General features: G+C 41.6%; 1 protein-coding gene across 5 annotated transcripts in view; it reads right to left on the minus strand.

Annotated features, from left to right (window-relative positions):
- TSPAN4 (tetraspanin 4) overlaps positions 1-18,286 on the minus strand; it is a 752,078-nt gene that overhangs the window by 555,410 nt on the left and 178,382 nt on the right. The window contains exon 2 of one of the 5 annotated variants that reach the window (XM_081970275.1): positions 11,771-11,855. The exons of the other annotated variants lie outside the window; for them this stretch is intronic. The gene's annotated coding sequence lies outside the window, so the exon portion shown is untranslated. The remainder of the gene's footprint in view (positions 1-11,770; positions 11,856-18,286) is intronic. 5 annotated transcript variants of the gene reach the window in all.

Raw genomic sequence — 18,286 nt, forward strand, 5'->3', positions numbered from 1 at the left:
GGTGGCTGCTTTCACCGCCCAAGCGGCCGGTTGGTGACCCCTCTGCAATGTGAGGTCTGCCTTCTTGTCCTCCAACTTTAGGGCATCTTCTGGTTCCCCTGGCAGGGTGGTAGTCGTGTGCAGAGCCACGACCGGAGCATCGATGGAAGGTTGCGCCAGCATCTTCACCATCTCCTGGTCCACGTTAAAGAAGACTCTGTCCATGGATAAAGGTGAAGGGCCCGCAGTGGGGGATGCCCACTGGCACTTGACCAGGTCAAGGAAGGCCTTGGGCATAGGTATTGTGTCTGCCTCGATGGTCTGCTCATCAAAGATGTTCTCCGCTGAGAATCCCTGGCGTGGAGGTGGAACCTCTGTAGCTTGGTTGCCCAGCTTGGCTGCTGTCTTGGCCTTGAAGAGCAGAGATTTGAACAGCGAGGGCTGGAACAACCAGGTGAATGTAGGTTTGGGAGGTGGCATGCCTTCATCATCAGATAGCTTGCTCTCCTTGATCTCTCCCTCCTCACTTTCCAGGTCGCTGTCCTCCTGGGATGAGGCTGAGGAACTGGAAAAGTCTTCCTCCTGGACATCCAGGTAATCACGGCCACTGGGAGGGGAAGGAGAGGCCCCCTGTGGCTGTGGCTGTTGGAATGCCGCTGCTATGCATTGCTGAAGGGCCCTCATCATCATTTCCTGGAAATTGGGTGCCCCTATGGGAGGGGACTGTCCCATGCCTCCCTGTGCTGGAGGAATGCCCAGGCCTGGAGATCCTGTGGGCAGGGCTGCTGCCATTGCAGAAGGGGAGGGGGATTGCCCCCCCTGAGCAGGGCCCCAAAGACCAGAGGTGTCTATAGGGATCCTAGCCTGCATTGCTGGGTTCTCCTCTGTGGCTCCAATGGGGGAAGGAATCCCTGGAGTCTGCCCCTCTGTGCCCATGCCTGGGGTGCTCTTGTGGCCACTTGCCTTCTTGCAGAGCCTTTCCAAGGTCTGATGCCTTCGCCTCTCATACTTGGAGGCAGGCTTGGGAGGTTTCTGCCCCCCCTTCCCTTGGATCTGCCCTGGGGGAGAGGTGCTTCTGTTTGGATTTAGCCTTTCCTCCCCCCCCTCCTATGGGCAGTCTCTGGGAAGGTTACTGACCTGGTTGCCTGGTCTTCTGCCCCTCCAGTGGGGCTGCTGGCTGGATTTGCAGCTGCCTGACTTCCTCCTTCCTCGGAGCTGCTGGGCGCCGCCATCTTGGACCACGTGGGTCCTCCCAACTTCAAAATGGCACCGCGCGGCTTAAAAGAAAGGTTGCGATTTTTAAAATGCTCACCTAGTCGCTGGGGCTCTCTGGAGCTGCCGCGCGCCCTTGCCGCTTGATTCCGAGCCTCCTGCCTCTGTCCAGTGCCGCTGTGGCCAGGGATCTCCTCTTCTGCTCCTCTGTGCTCTTCTGGCCATGTGGAGGGAGCGCGGGCACTCCACGGCACTTGGGAAAGCTGTGGTTCGCCGCTCAACCCCTGATGGGAATGGGGGAGCGCTCCTGCATCTGCGAACCTCCGCAGCAGGGCATGCCTCCAGGAGGCTTGTGCCCTCTTTCCCTGCTTGCCCGGCAACAGTCCTTACTGAGTGACTCCGGTCTCATTCAGTGGCCAGGGCAGCGTGCCGCCCCTGAGGGGCTTGGGGCTTGCTGGGATCAGAGGCTATAACGTGGCACTGGGAGGCAAAATTTGTGGATCCAAACCTTTTCCTTGCTTTGCTTTGAATTTTTTTCTGGAGAATCAGAATGGTCAACCATCCAGTGAGTCGACTGAGTCGATAACTGGGTAGCACCCGGAGACCAGTGGGCGTTCCCAAAGAGCTTATCTGACTCAGTCCAATCAGTGAGGACAAGGTTAACCCAGTCTGGATACTCCTCCCCCTCACTATGGAGAAACACTAGAAGGTCAAACTATTTCTCAGTTTACACATTTAAACTGGCAAATAATTGCTTCACCTCTTTTCTGAATTTTTCACTAGTTATCGCTATCTCTCTTACATCCTGATATATATTTACACAGTTCACTTGAAAATCTCAGGGTGTTGTTTTTAATAAGTAACACAGGCAACAAGAAATAAATGTGAGAGATTATAATCAGCAAAACATGAAATTGTCTTAAGTGCACTTTGGGAAATTAGAATGGAATCAGAAAATGTAAGCAATATTCTAATGGGTACCTGAAACTACAATCAATTTAAATAAATACATTTTCTCAAGAAATATCACTATTATGATCTATGTGGTACAGAGGTTGAACTGAGGTTCTTTTTTTAAATAAAAGTTGTTGAACTAATGTTCCACAAACTCATATAGATGGAAAAAAAGAGAGCTGTGAGAAGGATCTACACTTACCAGTGGATAAAATCTGTAACAGGATAGATGTTTTCTATAATTAATATTCGGACTAACCTTCGCTGATTTAACAAATAAAAGGTCAGAAATTTCAGACCTGTTAATGCTTGGATGGGATATCATCAAGACATCCCAGGGCTCTAGGCTAGTCTGGAAATATATTTTTTAAAGTACTAATCCTACAAAAAGCAAATCATGTCCATAGAGTTAGCAAGAAAAATCCATGAACACGTCTATATAGTCACAAGGGAGTCCAACTCAACTCAAGGTGGGCTTTACTTGCAAGGATGACTACAATTACCATTATCTAAAGCAGGGGTGTCAAAATCAAGGCACAGGGGCTGGATTTGGCCCACAGGGTGCTTAGAACTGGCCCATGGGGCTGAAACAGCAAAGGACTGGCCCACAGAGCTGCTAGGAGGGCCTATGGTTAAAGTTCCCAAGTTTGGACACCCCTAGTTTACTGGAAACTAGGAGTAACCCAAGTAACCCTAAACACCCCCCCAGCTCTGTTTTCACCTGCAGAGGGTTGCAGGAGGCCATCACAGCTGAAAACAGAGCTCGGGAGCCCGTTTTCTCTGGCAGAGTGCTTGGGCATCCACAGGCACTCCCGACATGAGTGATGTTAAGCTGGCCATGCCCACCCTGGCTATGCCCACCCCAGCCCCTTCAAGGTCAAGCACAACCCTGATGCGGCCCTCAAAGAAATGGAGTTTGATACCCCTGATCTAAAGGGATTAGTCCAATTGATCTAGGGAAATGTGCCCAAAGATAGATATGAAAAAATAAACAACAGGGAAGAACATGCCACACCTGCCACACTGTGATATGATCCTGTCTAGGTTTTCAACGAACTCATTCAGGCAACTGTATGATCCTGGATATGCCCAATGCAGACACAACATCTGACATTCCAAACCATCCCTGCCAAGTGGAATCTGAAGCATTGGGCAGGCCTAGTAAGCATGATCAATCTTTACTGAGCACTGGGAAAAAGGGACTGCCCCAAGTATTTCCCCTAAAGTTGAAACAAACTTTTGGAACATCTGCAAACTTCTGAGATTCCCTAGAGCGCTTTGAAAACGAGCTTTCGCTTATTTCTCAATGGCCCCTCTTGGCTCTATTGTTTGAGCTCTCGCCAGTTAAACTCACTGTTAAAGAAGGCAATGCTAGGGATCAGAGCAGGCTTGGGAATTTTAGCATATGATTGGATTTCTCTGTGGTGAACTAGACAGAAGGAATCAGGGGGATGATTTGGGCTGCAAGCCGCCTGTTAAATCAAGCAGTGGAATACAAATCCACACTATTTACCACTGGCATCTTGCTGCAATGGAACTTGGGAGGTATTGTGAAGATGGATGGCTCCCTTTGTCTTTGGAACTGACAAGGAAGTGCTCTTTGCATTTCTTCATCATGTAATGAGATGACTTAAATGCGGCCTCAGATGCTTTGGGTTGAACAAAACAATTCAACACAAATGGGGAAAGAATACTCAAAGGCATGTTTAAAAACATATCATGTGTGCAAACAGCCAATTCCATGCTTGCTCCTTAGAAGTGAGATCAATTGAATTAATTGCAATATTGTCAACACTACTGATTTTTACTACAGTGCCCTACACCTTGGATATCCTGTAGGAAAATGAGGATCTCGTTAAAGGGAATCTTAAGCTGACACCTCCAAAGACCGGACAAATCAATTCAATGCTAATGCGCATGCATTTTGTCAATCATGCCTTTGTAATTTGCATGATTAATTGAGCTGCTTGGGTTTTGCCTCTACAGAGCCAAAAACCAACTAGCTCCATTTTAGCATAACACTTTGAGGAGACTAATCTGACACTACATCAGAGGAACAGCGATAGAATGGATACTGCCCTGCACCTGCCTTTGAAATTTTGCTTAGACTGTGAATTTTAGAATGTAATCAGTTCTTAACCAACAAACGCAGAAATAATCAAGAAAAGTATAATGGGAATCTGGTTGACCTTGAGTGGAAACACACAAACAGATAGCTCACACACTGTAGCACTATTAACAAAGGAGAGCAAGAAACAGTAAAGGACAGCAAAGCCAGGATTTCATGGAATTCTGAAATGGGAGAAATTATAGATAGCCTATGGTCATCTTTGAAAACTGTGATGGGTCTCGTGTTATTATCCCCCCTCCAAAGAGCTTTCTTATGTGAAAACTACTTTAAATGACAAAGCCATCCTCTTCTAATGGCTGAGTTCTAAAACTCACATTCCTAGACTGAAACTGCAAATCATGACAGGTAGTCCTTGACCTACGATCACAATTGAGCCCAAAATTTCTGTTGTTAAATGAGACATTTGTTAAGTGAGTTTTGCCCCATTTTATGACCTTTCTTGCAACGGTTGCTAAGTGAATCACTGCAGTTGATAAGTTAGTAACCTGGTTGTTGTATTGCCTCCCCTTCTATGTTTTTATGTTTCCATGTTTGTAGTCTATTTTATCTATTTCACTTGACTGTACACCGCCCCGAGTCCCTTTGGGGAGAGGGGGCGGTATAAAAATCGAAATAAAAGGTAAAAGGTAAAGGTTAAGTAAATCTGGCTCCCCCATTGACTTTGCTTGTCAGAAGGTCACAAAAGGTGACCACATGACCCTGGGCACTGCAACCGTCATAAATATGAGTCAGTTGCCAAGTGTCTGAATTTTGATCATATGATCAAGAGGATACTACAAAGATCGCAACTGTGAAAAACAGTCATAAGTCACATTTTTCAGTGGCACTGTAACTTTGGACAGTCACTAAAGAAACTGTTGTAAGTCGAGGACTACCTGTATTTGGACAAATAAAAACCACCAGCAGAGTTATTTAAATGAAGAAGATTCTTGCCACTTACTTGGAACCAAAAGTCTATAGTATCACAGGTGGCTTCTTAACCATTCTTATCAATAAATAAACTGCCAATAATAAGACATCATCATCATATATCCCCAAAATTAACATGAGAATTTGTCTTTTAATTTCTTTCCAGTGGTAATTAAGTTATGAGAAGCAGTAATAATTTAAACTCTACAGATAGTTGATTTTCCACCAAATCTGATAAATTAAATTCCAAACCATTTTTACCTATCCAAGGAGCCAGATGTGTCAAATTCCTACAATTCCTTGGCCATATGAGATTATAGGAAATGGTAGTTCTTATCTATTGATAAGGATAGCACTTGTGTCCCTAATTCCATCCACAGTAGGAAACTTCATGCAAGGTTCACACCTAAGGCCAGTAAAGCATAAGACATCATCTTTAATCTGACATGTCTAGAGAATCTATAGATCCATATTGCTCAAAATTGAGGGAAAAATTAAACATCAAATTGCCCAGTCTTCAGACCAATTAGGAGTATTTTGCAGGAAATCTGTCCATGTAGTATGGACAACTACCCATATTAATCAAAAATGGACTATGATAGTTATGCATAGAAAAAAAATTCAAAACTCAATTCCTAATCATTCTCCCTTTTAAAAAGCTAATGAGAAAATTTCTTCCTATTTGAGACTCTGTTCATAAATACCGTGTTTCCCCAAAAATAAGACAGGGTCTAATTTTCTTTTGACCCCCGAAATAAGCCCTTGGCCTTATTTTCATGGCGGTCTTATTATTTTTAAGGTGCAGGAGGTGGTGAGTGTGGCCACCTCATGGCTTCTGCTGTGTTGCAATATTTTTGGGGAGGGTTTATTTTGGGGGAAGGGCTTATTTTAGCACATACACTCAAAAGTCCAATTGGGTTTATTATCTGGGGAGGTCTTATTTTCAGGGAAATAGGGTAATACTGATCTACAGTATTACCTACAGATGGGGTGGACAATCTTTGGCCCAAAAGGCTACATGTAGTCTCAAGGCCTAAAAAGATATCATTTTTTTTCTCTTTGGTAGAATTTAAGAGGCAAAATGGCAGCCTTTAGCATTGCACACGCCTTTTTGAATCCCCCAAAACATAACATGTTCTGAAAAGTTCTCCCTACTCCAGCTCCAGGATAAAGTTGGCTGAATTTACAGAGGATAATTAATACTTCTCTTGCTGAAGTAATGTTGTGATTATTTTCATCCCAACAGCAACAGGTTTAGAAGGGCTTTGTAAAACAAACATGCTATGAGACGAAAGAACTCCAGTGATTGGCTGATAGGCAGATCAGTAACTTTAATTCTTGAACCTCATGCCTCCATCATTTTTCTCATATTCCATCAGGCCCTTTGAAAGAGATGTATAAACCAGAGTATCCTTCTTTACAATGGACTACCAATTAAATGTTCATTTGTCCAGCTCAAATTCAGGAAGGGAAAGGGGAAAAAAGAGATGAAATTAATCCTTTCACATTGTCACTATAGCTATTAGCTTTCCTCCACTTACTTACATCCTGCTTTCCATAACTTGTCACTCGCTCTTATTGCCAGATCTTCCTACCAATCCTACTATATTGAATCTATCAGTTCTCTTCAAACAAGGCTTCCTGAAGGACACAAGCAAGATGAAGTTACAGACAACCTCAAGTCATGGCTCTGTAATATCAACTTGAAGGATTTTATTGATTGGAAAAAGTATGGCTCAGAATAGCAATTGTGGTAAAAATCTGCAGATAGTCCTGTACAAATTCCTTGTGTATCCAATCACACTTGGCCAATAAAGAATTCTATTCTGTTCTGTTCTGTTCTATTCTATTTTATGGGGTGCCACAAGGGTCGGTCCTCTCGCCTCTCCTGTTCAATACATATATGAAGCCGCTGGCCGAGATCATTCGTGGGTTTGGGGTAGATTACCATCTGTACGCGGATGATACCCAGCTGTACATCTCTACCCCAAACCACCCCAACGATGCTATCGAAGTGATGTCCCGGTGTCTGGAAGCCATACGGATCTGGATGGTAAGTAACAGACTCAAGCTCAACCCGTCCAAGACTGAGTGGCTGTGGCTACCGGCGCCCCGGTTCAACCAGCTTACTCCATCACTGGCCATTGGGGGCGAACGTCTGGCCCCCGTGGATCGGGTACACAATTTGGGCGTCCTTCTGGATACCCGGCTGTCCATGGTATCCAGATGACAGCCGTGGCCAGGGGGGCGTTCCACCAGGTTCGCCTGGTGTGCCAATTGCGTCCCCTATTGGACCGGAGCGCCCTTCGCAAAGTCACTCATGTGTTTTTGACGTCCCGGCTAGACTACTGTAATGCTCTCTACATGGGGCTCCCCTTGAGATGCACCCGAAGGCTGCAGCTGGTTCAGAATGCGGCCGCGCGGGCAGTCTCGGGAGTCTTTAGCTACTCCGGCGTAACACCTCTCCTGCGCGGGCTACACTGGCTGCCTGTGGCTTTTCGGGTGCGTTTCAAGGTGTTGACCATCATCTTTAAGGCGCTCCATGGCACAGGAGCTAGTTATTTGCGGGATCGTATCCTGCCCCATACATCCCTTTGGCCGATTCGCTCACACAGAGAGGGACTCCTCCGGGTGCCGTCCACTAGGCTGTGCCAGGGGGCGACGCCCAGGGGAAGGGCCTTCTCTGTGATGGGCCCGACCCTCTGGAATGACCTTCCCCCTGACATTAGAATGACTACGGATCTCCGCTCCTTCCGTCAGAAACTTAAAACCCACCTATTCCAGCTAGCCGGCTTGGCCTAATTCCACCTTTTCCACCTCAGTTTTATTTCTAAATTTTTAGGATTGGTTTTAGGGTCTGTTTTTTAATTTTTATAAATTCGTACAGGGGTTGTTTAATTTGATTTTTAGCTATGTATATGATTGCGTGTATGTTTTTAAATTTATTCCTGTACACCGCCCCGAATCCCTCCGGGGAGAGGGGGCGGTCTAGAAATCTAATAAATTATTATTATTATTATTATTATTATTATTATTATTATTATTATTATTATTATTATTATTATTATTATTATTATTATTATTATTATTATTCTATTCTATTCTACTTTTCTCATATAAATCAGATCCATTAACTGAATAACAAAGTTGGAAGGGACCTTCTAGCCCAACCCCCTGCTCCAACAGGAAACCGTATACCATTTCAGACAAACAGTTGTCCAATGTCTTCTTAAGAAACTCCAGGGTTGGAGCACTCACACCTGGAAGCAAGTCATTCCACTGATTAATGGTCAATTCCACTGAAGAATATGACTGGGTGCCCAAAAGAAGAGCCTGGAGACTCTGCTATCCCCTCTGAGCTTGTAGGACCCAATATATGTCCAAGCTCAACTCCATCTTTCCATCTATATCATCAGAATATGGGCTTCATATGGAAGACATAAATCCACAAGAGGAATGCCATTATTTTGTGCCAATCCAGTGAACTGAATGGCACTAGGCTTTGAAGCGATAAGGCCAGGCTTTTTGGGAATAATGGGCGCAGGTGTGAATTGCTTTCATGCTAACTTGCTTCTGACGTGGTAAACTACTGCTGGGTAGACAGATAGGACTTGGTTTACTCTCTTGTTCATTGTATCTTGCAATGCCCTGATTTCTGTTCTCTAAATTCAAAACTACGTCTCATTAGCATCCCCAAAGTAAAAAGGTATAGGTCCCCCTCACACATATTTATTTATTTATTTCTTAGATTTTTAAACCGCCCCCTCTCCCAAAAATGGACTCGGGGCGGTGTACAGTCAGTGCATAAAATACAGACATAACAATAAAATACATTTAAAATACATTAGAGGGGGAGATAGACTGTACAAGAAATAAATACCTAAAAACATCCCAATTAAAACCCCAAACCCAATTAAAATAAATCCCCGGGAGGTAAAACTAAGAAAGTGCCAAGCCAGCTGATTGAAATAGGTGAGTCTTTAACTTTTGACGGAAGGAACGGAGGTCAGTGGTAGTTCGAATATCAGGGGGGAGGTCGTTCCAGAGGGTTGGGCCCATCACAGAGAAGGACCTACTCCTAGGTGTCGCCCGCTGGCATTGCCTAGCGGACGGCACCAGGAGGAGCCCCTCCCTGTGTGAGCGGATAGGTCGCAGGGACGAGTGTGGTAGGATGCGATCCTGCAGATAACATAATATGTGCTAGTCGTTCCTGACTCTAAGGGGCAGTGCTCATCTCCGTTTCAAAGCCGAAGAGCCAGCGCTGTCCGAAGATGGTGATGTGTCGACTAAACGCCGAAGGCGCACGGAACTCTGTTACCTTCCCACCAAAGGTGGTTCCTATTTTTCTACTTGCATTTTTTACATGCTTTCAATCTGCTATGTTGGCAGAAGCTGGGACAAGTAACGGGAGCTCACTCCATTACACAGCACTAGGGATTCGAACTGCCAAACTGCCGACCTTTCTGATTGACAAGCTCAATGTCTCAGCCACTGAGTGAAGACGACTATAAATTCTTGAAAGTATTGAAATATTTAAAAATGAAATAACACATTCCCTGCCCTCTCTTCTTTGCACATTATACACATAATCAAAACGAATGCATTCGTATTCAGCTTTTTTAGTCCTTTGCAGCCACTCTGGAACCTATTCTACAAGGCATCCAGAACACCTTCTTTTTCTGATTAATCTCTCTCTCCTGTTAACACCTCCTGTATGTGAGATCAATACATGAGGTCCCAGTCAATTCATAATTGCCCATTTCCTAATGGCCTTTCAAAGGGCATAACAGATCTCATCTTTGGAAACCCTTTTAATTGCACTGGTGGTTCTCAGATTTCAAGTATATTTCAATATAAATCTACTGGTTATCAACAGGCAATGTCAGCCTCCTCACTGCCCCCCCTTTCCAGTAAACCAGGGGTGTCCAAACCTGGGAACTTTAAGACTTGTGGAATTCCCCATGCTGGGGAATTCTGGGAGTTGAAGTCCACAAGTCTTAAAGTTCCCAAGTCACCCCTGCAGTAAACAATCAAGTAGTTTAGAGGAGGAAAAAATCCCAAGGAGAACCAGTCCTCGACTCACAACAGTTTTGTGACCGTTCAAAGCTACATCATCACTGGAAAAGTGACATGATCATTTTTCACACATACAACCGTTACAACATCCCCACATGATCAAAATACAGAAGCTTGGCAACTGACTCATATTTATGACAGATGCAGTGTCCCGGGGTCACATGGCCACCTTTGGCAACCTTCTGACAAGCAAAGTCAATAGGGGAAGCCAGATTCACTTAACAATTGTGTTACTAATTTAACAAGTGCAGTGATTTACTTAACAAATGTGGCAAGAAATATCGTAAAATGGGGCAAAACTCACAACAAATATCTCACTTAGCAACAGAAATTTTAGCCTCAATTGTGGTCAAGGATAGCTGTACTACTAACTTTAGTATTATGTCAAAAGCACAAATCTGTACAGGTAGTCCTCAACTTACAGTTACAATGGAAACCACATTCATTATAAGTAGTTATGGTGCTCAGTTAAGTCAGGCCTCATTTTACAACCATTTTTACAACAGTCATAAAGTGAATCCTTACTTATTAAGTGAATCCAGGGTCATTAAGTAAGTGGTTGTAAGTGGTTCTTCTGAAAAAGGCAATTTCTGCCTGGAACCAGCAAAAATAATCAGAAATTGTACTCATGTGACTGCAGAACAATGCAATTGGTTATAAATGTGTGCTGGTAACCAAGCACCCACACTCTGATCACTTGATTATGGGGATGCTGCAAAGGTCATAAGTGCGGGGACCAGTCAAAAGTACAAGAACTGGACTTTTTCCAGCAACCTTGTAACTTTGAGGAGTCATTAAATGAACAGATGTAAGCCAAACACACAGAATCTTGTATGTTTTCCATCATGGGGAAAAACCTGAAAAACACTTTGACAAAATTCTGTTAATAGTAGTTTCTCATTCTGCAACTATCTTGCTCTTACTTTTGAAAGGGATGCTATGATTGACGGGCCACAGTAGAGAAGGGAATTTAAAAAAAAGTTGATTTGGCAAAATAGATGCATTCAGAAAATAAGAGTTCAGTGACAAAAACTTTAGCAGTGACTCTGCCCTCACTTTTCCAGAACCAACTCCCTGGTTTCTTGAAAAAAAGAAAGAAAGAAAGAAAGAAAAGAAACAACAGGCAGATGGTTATTCTCTTGGTGACAGTTGTTTTTCTAGTCAGAAGAACACCAAGAAAATCTGGAGTATTTCCTCCATCTGCTGGCCTTCTCATGCCCATCTGCATCTTCTGTTCTGATTCCTGTTTTACTAATAGAATTTCTGTAAACAAATCCAGAACTAGCACCAGCAGATTGTTTTATTTTGCCTTTCTAATCTTATTCATTGTCTAACTTTCCCCTCGTTGTTTATTTTTCTTTGCGATTTGACAGACTGTCCATCCAAACCCAGTTTACTCAGGGCAACCTACAAAACATCAACTAAACTATATGCACAAATGCAAAATACCTTTTTCCCCCCTTTACAATTGTGTACAACTGTGGACAATTATTTGGTGCATTCTCCTACCTTCTTATTCTTCTCAAATTGAATCCTTAATATTGTATTTTCAAATGAAATTAATAGTCAGCTACATAGATTATCCTCTTCTTCCCTAGATTCAAATAAATATTTTGAATTACATCCTCAGATGAAGCCAACAGATGAGAGAAACTCGTATTCTTTGGCAGGAAGCATTGTTCCAAACCCAGCCACTTCCTATAAGATCCCTTAAGCATCATCTCATATGGGAAAATGGCACACAACATTAGGACAGATTTAGAATTCTCAGAAGGGTGGGTAGAATTTAATCTTTGCCCTAATCAGATTTTATCAATAGCCTATTTGCCTTTAACAGTCAGTGTAATACATTTCATCATGATTAAGCCTACAAGACCATATTGTATCTTCTTATGACCAGAGAATCTCTACCACTAAGCGATGCAGTCATTAAGGGAATCACACCCAATTTTATGATCTTTTTGTCATTGTCATTAAGTGAATCACCACAATTGTTAATCAAGTCATGTGGTTATTAAGTGCATCCAGCTTTCCGCGTTGACTCTGCTTGCCAAAAGCTCTGTAGGAAGATCAGAAGTGGCATTCAAGTGGCTCCAAGATGCTATGACTGTTGTACATATATCCCAGTTGTCAAGTGTCTGAATTTTGATTGTGTGACTGCAGAGACACTGCAAATGTCATAAATGTGAGACAAGCCATCAGTCATTTTTTACAACTTTGTCATAACTTCAAATGGTCATTAAACAAATGGTGATTTAAAAAATAATCTGCATTAACTTGATTCTTAGCATTTTCAGGATATGTTCATATTATTCCAAGTTCATTTGTATAGGAATTTTCCTTTGCATTTAGTATTAGTGTATAAATTAGAAACTATTATTTATTTAATGGAAGAATTTCTTGGTGTAAAGCAAAATGCAACTGTGCTTTTTCTCCATTCTGAATTTGTTTTTCTAAAACAAAAACATCAACGAAGACCACACACTTGTTAAAACACCCATATAATTTTCAACATAGAAAATGAAAGTTAGGTTAACTTTATTATTAAAATCATTAACTACCATATCTGTATACAATTTGAAGAAAATCTGAATGTAAAATTATAAAATTTTGTGAAAATAAAATGGGACATTATAAAAATCTAAAATACCCGAAACCCAGAATTAACTTATTAAATTTAAAACCAATCTTACCAAACACTAAAAACAAAGCCAATAAAACATTTAAATTTTAACTCAGCAGTGATTAAAATTGTCAGCTACTTAAGCAACAATTCTAGGATGAGAGACATAAATAAATATGGTGTTATTAATTGGATGTTACTTAATATTGTAAATTATTAAGATGATACAAGAACCATGGGGATTTCAAACAGGAAAAAATGAACTATTTTGCAATAAATAGCAGGGAATGAAGCAAAATTTAACTATTCTCTAAGTATTCATCCTTGGAGGGAGAAATAAAATCAGTCCCAGGTTTGCTATATCTGGTTTGTTTCTGGTTTCTGTCTGGTTTGCTGCAAATAAATCTACACAGTACATCAATTTAAGGAAAAGGGACAACAAGCAAGGACATATGCTGTTGATTCACAGTCCTCAAAAGGGCATAGAAATAAACAATGTTATATAAATGTGTCGCTGCACTTCCCTTCCAGAATAGCTGAAGGTATGGCATTGAATGAATCCAGCTAATGGCAAAGTTCTTCTGTGTTGGACTCTAAATATCAGTAAGATATTTGGCTACTAACTGTCTCTCTAGCATCCCTAAGTCATGCAGAATGTTGTAAAGTTCTATTTAGAGTAGAGTTAGTACATTTTGTAATTTTAAGTTGAGGATCGATTATATTATTTCTGTCAAAGCTTTTTCATTGCCAGTGGGTCAAATATTGCAGGGAAAATCCATAGAGTCTTAAATCAGACTTTATTTCAATTAACCACATTGGTGTAAAGTGAAAAACATATAATAAACCAAAGTCACAAACCTCTGCAATCTTCTAAATAGTTTCTCCATCAGAGAAAATACCAGCTACAAATGTAACTTTAAAGTAATACCTAAGGCCCAACTAGGGAGCTAAAGCTTGTCTAGCAAAAGGAATCAGAGTGTTAAAGTATCTGGCATTTTTTATGTCTGTCTCTCTCTGTCTCTATCTCTCTGTCTCTGTGTCTCTCTTACTGTCTGTCTGACTCTCTCTTTCTTGCTCTCAAAGTTACTTCACATCTTCAAATTCCTACATAATAATAATATGTAAATAAAGTTGTGTTGGTTGTGCACGCATGCACACTGGTGGTGGTGCGCATAGCATTGGGGTGTGGCACGCCTGCGCATGACTCCCCTGTGCTCCCCCCGCTTTTGGCATGCCTTCCTGTCCTCTACCATCCTCTGGAGTCCATTTAACCTCACACCTATTGCTTTAGTGACTCCATCCAGCCACTTCATTCTCTGTTGTCCTTTTGCCCTCAATCTTTCCCAGCATTAGGCTCTTCTCCACTGAGTCCTTCCTTCTCATTTGGTGGCCAAAGTATTTGAGTTTCACCTTCAGGATTTGGCCTTCTAAAGAGCAGTCAGGGTTGATCTCCTCTAGGATTGACCGGTTTGATTGCCTTGCAGTCCAAGGGACTTGCAGCCGTCTTCTCCAGCAACATGGTTCAAAGTTAACGATACTCCTATGTAAATTACACAAAGGACACTTGCCGGTCCATTCCATCTCAAAATGAAGATTGGAAGCACGTATCCTTTTTGCCATATATCTTATTTGCAAGCAGTGTTGGAGAGATTTTCCTTAGAATCAGAATTTTCACTACATAGATTTAGCAGTTTTCTAAATTTCTTTTACTTTAATTTTGAGTCAAGAGAAGGAGTGAATTAAAACAAATCACTGACAAGCCCAATAAAATATGAAAACACTGGGAGATGCAGAACGTCCATTTACATAGTTAGGACAATAGGTATATAGGTAAAGTAGAATGAAAAGAAAGAACTGAAGGAACAATTGCTGTTCACAGGCAGGGAGTGAAAGCTACACATGCTGCCTCAAAAATGTTATTTCTTTGCTTGCTGGCTGCTGAGGAGACCCATCCTTTCCTTTCCTTGAGGGCTCACGAGGCAAAGGAATGGACCACATTAAGCACATGGCCATGGTACAAGGGTGAACTCCAGCTGTCACTGATGTAGCACCAAGATTTCTTGGAAATGGGATGACAGCTTCTAGAACTGAAAGGAAAGGTCAAAGAGGAGAATGACAGCCCCAGGAGTGGAAGAATAGTTGCTGGGACTGCAGCAATGGATGGAATGATGTGTCTTTTATGTTATTTCAAACAGCACACAACAACCACTGTAGAAGGATTTCTAAAAGCTCTTCTCAAGATTCACTCGATCAGAGAAGAAGCAAGAATACAGAGTCAGAAATGCCTGTGCTGAAGTTCCATTCACCTACAAGTGCCAGAGGGGGAAAAAAACCATTGAAATGGTCGATATAGTATAATATAGTATGAGAGGAAGTGCTGGCTATGTGGAAATGCCACAAAAGATGCTTTGTTCTGTTTCCCCTTTTTTGCTCTTTAGAAGTAAAATGGCAGATAGGAATCAGAACAGACAAGGAGGCATGAGATCTGAAAGACTTAGATGGAGGCAGGTATGCAGCTGAGAGACAGTTTGATGTAGTGGTTAAAGCATCAGGCTTAAACTAGAAGACCGTGAGTTCTAATCCCGCCTTAAGCCTAAAGATAACTGGATAACTTTCGGCCAGTTACTTTCTCTCAGCCCTAGGAAGGAGGCAATGGCAAACCACTTCTGAAAAAATGTTCTGAAAAACTACAGGGATTTGTTCAAGCAGTCTCCAAATGGGACATGGCTGAAAGGAAGAAAAACAAAATGTATTCAGCTGTATCAACATTGGACAGAATTAATATAGCATAGCAAATGGATAAAGGCTAACACATGCATGTAAGAAAGTACAATCAAGATGGTAAAAAATAATATTTCGTCCTTTCCAATGTAATTGGCTTTATACAGTTCTTTTGGAATCCAGGAGCTTTTAGAGAACTATTTGACTCTGTGGCATCCGTCAATGGAATTTGACTTGCAGAATGCCACCGGGCTTACAGGTCTCTCAATAATAATTCAGCATTAACTGTTTACTTACAAGTTGACCCTTTCACACTTCTTCTCTCTTTTTTTGTCCTACACAAACTGGTAGTATTCAGCTGGTTTGGACCAGTTCAGGTGAACCAGTAGTGGTAACCTGCATGTGTGCAAGCTGCACGCGCGAGCAAAGTGCATGCACGGAAGGCGCACATACTCACAGTTTCAGTGCACAGCGAACCAGTGGTAAAATTATGTGAAACCCACCTCTGCCTGTATAACAGGCTATTTGGACCCCTTCCATGCAGGAGGAGTGGTTTTGAAACAGTTTTTCTTGCTTTTTGCAAGCAACCAAGTTTGCTATCATGGTGGGCATTTTACTGACTGTGTGAGAACCCTTTTTTTTCCCAGAAAGTTAGATTAAAGGCAGTGCTTACCCTATCACATAGCAGACAAGATAAACCTATACTTGCAAGGATGTACCTGCATTCCAGAGCTTTCTTCTGAGAAGTCATCTGGACTCAACTTTGGAGCAACGCTGACATTGCTAAGAGACCTAATCATCACTCCAGTGTCAACAGTAGAATCGGAGCAGATATTCTTAGTTTTAAAAACAATTTTAAAAATTTCTTGGAATGCCAAGTCAGAGCACAGGCTCAATGCCTTAGTAAAGCTATGTCCTGAAAAACAAATGAGGAGGGAAATTCCATACTTAATCCCAGAACATTTGAAGTGTTTGTCAGAATGAAAGAATGTCAAGGAAATTTCCTATACAAAAGTTAAAATAAGAAGAAACAAAAGAATTGAAGCGACTCTAAGAGGTGTTGGAGGTTACAAACTTTTCCTCCCAACATGCAGCCCTTCTGAGCCAAGGTAAATTCATACATTTATTTAGAAAATAATAATTAAAATAATATATATGGGTTAAATATTCTTGGTACCTTGCAAAGGAGGAAGATTGAACTAAAACCCAAGGCATTTGTCTACCATATCTCCATCTTCTGCTCCACCAGCCCCAATTTGCTCAAAAATGTCTTCATAAATTCAACTGTGATTTTATAAAGAATATTTGCTTAGCTATCCCTTAAGTTGAGTATGTAAAATGCTCATCCCATATTTCTAATGATAATTACACATGTTTACTTTATATGATTAAGACTTGTCAAGAGTTTGTTGCAAAAATCAAATCCAGAAAGCACACATACAGATAACTGATTCTGCTGGATTCATTAACTTCTTTATATACATAAGAATAGATGAATAAACGTACAATACCAATAGGAGGTTCTTCCAAGCAAACACAAGGCAGGAGAGTTACAGGCAAACACAAAGCACTTAGTTTCATATCAGCAGGCAAGCCCAGACAGACTGTTAGTTTAATTCTCAGAGCAGCAGACTGCTTAAGTTTCTGTTTCAATTCTCTGCACAGACTCATATCTGTTTACACTCCCATTGGCTGACTTAGTTACTATGCCTATTCATTGGCTGACCTTGTTCCCATGTTTCTCCTAGTCATGAATATTTTAACAAAGACTACAAGCAGTTCTCAAGAAAGTTACTTGCTCCAAAAAAGGTTGGAGGTGACTGAATAAGCCTCCACCTCATCCATCATAAACTTCATTCCCTTGTTTGAAAAATGTAAATTATGAAAAGGCCAACCTTCAAATGCTTTTCTGAGGCATCCTTTCTGGCATGCTTTGAGCTCCTGGACAGGGATGACAACACAAGGCACCTGAGTTCTCAAAATCACCAAAAAGTATTCATGGAGGTCCTGGCTCCAATTCAGCCATCTCCCCCTTGGCAACTTCAGGCACATCAGATTGCAAATCAACCTTTCCCAACTTGGCACCTTCCAAAGTAGTGGGGAATTCCACCACTTAGAGCCCCAACACATCTGGAAGGTGCCAGATTAGGGAAAGTTGGCATGAATGAAACTGTTTAAAAATATTGCAAGCAGACAATATTTGCAAATAGACAAATTTACAAATAAATCGTCAGGCACTTCATTATAGGCTTTTTCCAGGGGGGGGAATCTCCTCTGAGAATTAGTCTCCTTCTTAACTCATTTCAAGCTTAAAATCTAAAGCCAATATACTTGCTAAACCAAAAGTCCATCATTTGTTATTTATCTAATTACAGAACCTTATTCTTCATTTGAAACTAAAGAGTGCCAGAAAGCTAAAGTACTTTCCATTATCATTTCTGTGTCAATCCTCTATTTTCACTACAATTTCTCTAATCTTTCAACTACTATATTTACCCATTGATCTTCAACTTCATTTATTTGATAGTGTTATAGCCATTTTCTAGGTTTAACATTATTTAGCCATTGTTGCAGATCTGCAGAACCTTTATTAGGAGGATGTTGTAAAGGGACAAAGTGGAAAATGTAGCACTTGGAATGAAACCAACTACAGGTAATCCTTGACTTATAATCATTTGTTT

The sequence above is a fragment of the Natrix helvetica genome (genome assembly GCF_964273705.1).
Source record: "Natrix helvetica genome assembly, chromosome: 1".
NCBI classification, from domain to species: Eukaryota; Metazoa; Chordata; class Lepidosauria; order Squamata; family Natricidae; genus Natrix; species Natrix helvetica.